Here is a 4,772-nt window from a genome sequence, read left to right on the forward strand (position 1 = left end):
CTGCCCATACACACCAACCTCTCACTGTGCCCCTCCACTCACTACCTGCCCATACACACCAACCTCTCACTGTGCCCCTCCACTCACTACCTGCCTTTGCACGCCAATCTTTCACTGTGCCACTCAACCCGCTACCTGCCCATGCACGCCAAGTTCCCACTGTGGTACTCAACTCGCTACCTGCCCATGCACGCCAACTTCCCACTGTGTTACTCAACCCACTACCTGCCCATGCACACCAACCTCTAACTGTGTCACTCCACCCAATATCTGCTCAGACACACCAACCTCTCACTTTGCCACTCCACTCACTAACTTTCCATGCACACCAACCTCTCTCTGTGGCACTCCATCCAATAACTGCCCAGACACATCAACCTTTCACTGTGCTTCTCCACCCATTACCTGCCCATACACACCAACTTCTCACTGTGCCACTTTGACCAATAACTGCCTGTGTACACCAGTCTCCTATTGTGCCCATCCACCCATTACCTAACCATGCACACCAACCTCTCAGGCTAAGACTTGCAAAATGAAGGAAAGCTCCAATGTACATAAAATATTATTCCTACGTCATTCAATAAAAAACATTTTCTGGCTGTAAGTGTACCTGTTTGGCACCCAGGACCTGTCCACCCCGAGGGACAGGCACACGTGTTGTGTCTCATACAGGTTCCTCCATGGGCACAAGGTGGGGAGCACATGGCTGACAAGAGAAACATGGAGTCAGCACATCGGTAGTAAGAAAACATTAAACAGAAAGCAATGCCATATATCCAGGGATGCCACAATCTGTAACCTGGGCATACTGGTCTTTTACTACAAGGTGGGTCCTGTCAATGTAGAATATAAATTATTGTACTTTAAATCTTTTTAGTGCAGCCCTGACTATATATAGCTGTAAATGCTTACATAAAATATCTCATATCCCTGAAGTATTAAGCAGCTTGAAGAATTAATAGTTAGCTTTGTGGTGCTGAACATCCATCCAAGGCTTAATATCTATCCAATGGTTGTCTACATGGAGTTTGTATGATTTCTGTGTTTGCCTAGGCTTCCAGCCAACAACTGAAATGTAAGTCAATTACAGGACAAACATTAAACAATAGGGAAAAATATGTATTGTGTACAGCACTGCAGTATATGTCAGAGCTATAAAAAATATTAAAATTAAATATCAAATCTTACCAGAACAGCCGGGCCCAGGGTACCCTGGAGGGCAATCACAAGTGTCTGGAGCCATGCAGACTCCGTAGTTTTGGCAGGGGGGATTGCACACAGCTAGGATAAAGTCAAATATAATACACAGACATTAGAATGTGATTGGATTTGATGTGATCTTATGATGTAGATATGGATCTGGATACAGCATTGCATCAGTTATACTTTATTACATTGTTTCTGCACCTTTTTAACATGGTGGAACCCCGACTATAATTTCTATATCCAAAGCTCACTGTCCTGTGTATTCGTGTGGTGGTCAGTGATTTTACATATTGCTCAAGCAACCTCTGTAGGAACCCTGGTGGAGAAATGCTGATTTAATAATGAAAATGTGAAAACTGGTACTGCCATGTTTGGTTGCAGTGTTTGGGTAAAGGTGGGTGAGGAGTGTCCGGGCATCTTTTATTATCTCCAATTCATTATAGTAGTACACTATATACTGTAAGATCCAACGGGGGGGGGGGAATATATTTTTATCTGCTAACGTTTAAACAGAAAAATCCTGGAATTCCATTATCGTTGGCCCCAAGTTGCATGCTATAGTTTATTGGTGTCATTTTTGTTGATGGGCACTTTTAGCTGGTGAGTAGGGATGAGCGAGAATGCCTCTGACATTCTCGCAAAAATATCCTTGAACTTCCGATGGGTCGGTGAAATTTCGGTGGACCAATTTCACGGACCCGTCGGAAGATCGAGGAAATCATTACAGGAGGAGTACCATGGCTGCATTCATGAATGCAGCTGTGGGAATCCTCCTGTGCGCGATCCTCAGGCACTAGAGGTTTATTGAGGGCTTGCCCTCATGTAACCTCTAGTGCCCGGGGTACTCTTTCTGTCAGTGTGAATCCCATGGCTGTGCGCATCAATGAATGCAGCCGAAGTAATTATCACTGAATGATTCCCACAGCTGCATTCATTAATGATGAGCACAGCCGCTGGACTCTCTATCCAAGAACACATACAACAGGGCAGCAAGTGCAATCAGGGGAGCGGAGCTGTCATCTTCGCTCCCCTGATTGAATTCTTTGAGACCTGCAAGAGCAATGTCGACAGCCCAACATGTTTGGTAAGCAAGAACGGCCCGAATCGCCGAAACGGCCCGAATTTTAAAATTTCGCTCGCTCATCCCTACTGGTGAGGCCAGGACTGCAGTGATACAGCAAACCAGGAATGGTTATGGTCCAGGACTGAACACATTTGCTAACAAATAGCAAATTACTTCAACCTGAATCCATTCCAGGTTTTCTGGATCACCCAGCTTCACTGATGAAAGTGTTTCCCCTCCAGCATTGGAGAGCTTTAATAAATCAGACCCAATGATTGTGATGGTGAATATTGATCACACACAAGTCATGTTGTATGTATGAATTCTCAGTCTAAATTCAGTTAACTTTCTATGGCAAATAACATTTTTGGAAGGGCAAAATATTTTACTTGTGTGTCTGCAGTGTTTTTGAGCTTTCAACCAGAAAATCTAATCAGATCGGTCAACCAAATGCAAAATTGGCAGTAGATGTTGCTCATGTGTCCCGGCCTTGGAGTCCTCTTCTGCATATGCACATCCAACAGTGAAATGTATAGCTAACATTGCAGACCTATGGTGGTCACATGACATTGGAAACATGGCACAGCTATGGCATTAGTGAGGCTTTTTCATGTGATGCCATGTGTCGTGTTCCCTCATCCATTATATTTTTCCTTCCACCATCAACACAAGGCATAAAATGTAAAATTGCCCTTACGCTGGCACTTGGTGGGGTTGTCGGAGCGAACGGTGAAGCCTTTGTAGCAGCTGCAGTTATAGAAGCCTGCGTAGTTTTCACACACCTGTTCACATCCCCCGCGGGTAAAATCTGCACATTCATCCACATCTGGCAAAAGATGGAGAGAGAGTGAGTGAATATAATTTCACAGAGTGTCACAAGGATTGGTATTACACCTCCGTAATGTGTACAGCACACATAACAGTCAGGAGTGTAGGATGTACCCAAAATAAATTCTATCTATTCCAATGTTTTCTTGTATAAACTGTTCAGTAAAAATGTATATACTCAAATATAAACCAATCTTACCATAAACAAGGTGCTTTTTTTTTTAATGTAAAAATAAATGAAATTATTTTGGCTAGAGTAAAAACATTGAGCACAAAATGTGTCCACCACTGCAAACATTTACATGGTATTGAGAATTGCCAATAAAATAGACATGAATGATTACATCTTTTTTTTGCCTTTTTACAGGTTAAAGTAGTTTTTACTTTTGAATTGGTTTTGATGGGTTCTATGGTCCTAAATGACTTTTTGTGCATGGTTATTGACCACCAGTAGATGACACTGTATCCTTATCCAAAGTGTGTAACAAACTCTTTAATTACAGCAAGCATTTGTTACACGCTTTACACAAAAATCACAGTGCCCTGAGAATTAGCTCGTTTTTTTTCCAAATTTTGAGGGGGAGAAAATCTTTTTTTCTATTCACGTTTAAGGAGAAATAAATCATGATACAGTACAGGTTCAAAAATCCGGCAACCTCTGGACCTGAGGTGTGCCCGATTTTGGAAAATTACGGATTTTAGAAGGTTATGTATGCTGTATATATTAAAATGAAATGACACTAAAGGAAAAGCAAATTAAGCTTTAATGTTCTCCAACTAAATAAAACAGTTTGACAGAATTTTAGTTCAACTAAAGCAAATAGTGCCTCAGAATTTTAATTATTACTGTACCATTGAAAAGTAGGCCTGGAGCAAGGCTAAGAAAATAAAAATAGGCGAAGGGCCTCATGACAGGGGGGAGAAGGAAAATTCTAGAACAAACGAGGTAATTCGAGTAAGGGGTGGTCAAGCAGCGTGGAGTGATGAGGAGGGGTTAAGTGGTAGGAGGGGTCAAGGGTGAATGTATAAAAGCAGGGGGCTAGAAAGGGGAAAATCAGTTGCGGTGAAAGAAGAACAGAAGGGAACAATTGCCCACCCTCCCTCCCCTATTGGGTCTTGTTTCCCTGGGTTAGATGAGAGTGTCCCTGGGTATGGGGCTTGTGTGTCATGGCAGCGGCGGGGTTGCAGGTCGAAGTGGGGAAGGATAGGTGTAAGAAAAAAGGGGGTGGAACCCATCTGAGGTATGGAGTTCCTTTTTAAGTTGAGCCTCAGGTGACACTTGGTTGTCAGGGAGGCCAAGGGGAGCTGCGGATGCTGGTACCGTTGTCCCTGAGCCGGTGGGTATAGCGGCGGGGGGCCAGTAAACGGAAGTATACACAGTAAGGCAATCTGATCGGGGGGTGTTAGTACTTGCAGGGACCTGCAACTCTACATTATTAACTGTTTACAAATATTAAAGGTAAAATGTAAGATGTTTAACGTGTTATAAGAATGGTTTTATAAATAAAGGGCTGCTATGGCCAATTTAATCCAAATCATTGGTGTGGTTATTTCTTAAATAAGGGTGGTAAGTAAAGTGTGTAGTGGGTTCAGGGGTTTTATCTTATCTACACTAGTCAAGAAGCTATTAATCTCAGCAGCAGGAACAGCTTCATTTTATGGAAGAAAAGCA

The 4,772-nt window shown here is 42.7% G+C and overlaps 1 long non-coding RNA gene across 1 annotated transcript; it reads right to left on the reverse strand.

Moving 5' to 3' along the window:
• Positions 1 to 613: 613 nt before the first annotated feature.
• On the reverse strand, positions 614 to 3,093 carry LOC140321292 (uncharacterized). Its single transcript, XR_011918890.1, has 3 exons — positions 2,970 to 3,093; positions 1,192 to 1,284; positions 614 to 709 (listed from the first exon to the last, which is right to left on the reverse strand). It is a non-coding gene; the product is annotated as an uncharacterized lncRNA (long non-coding RNA).
• Between the last annotated feature and the right edge of the window lie 1,679 nt (positions 3,094 to 4,772).

The sequence above is a fragment of the Pyxicephalus adspersus genome, unplaced genomic scaffold (assembly GCF_032062135.1).
Source record: "Pyxicephalus adspersus unplaced genomic scaffold, UCB_Pads_2.0 Sca2015, whole genome shotgun sequence".
Lineage (NCBI taxonomy): Eukaryota > Metazoa > Chordata > Amphibia > Anura > Pyxicephalidae > Pyxicephalus > Pyxicephalus adspersus.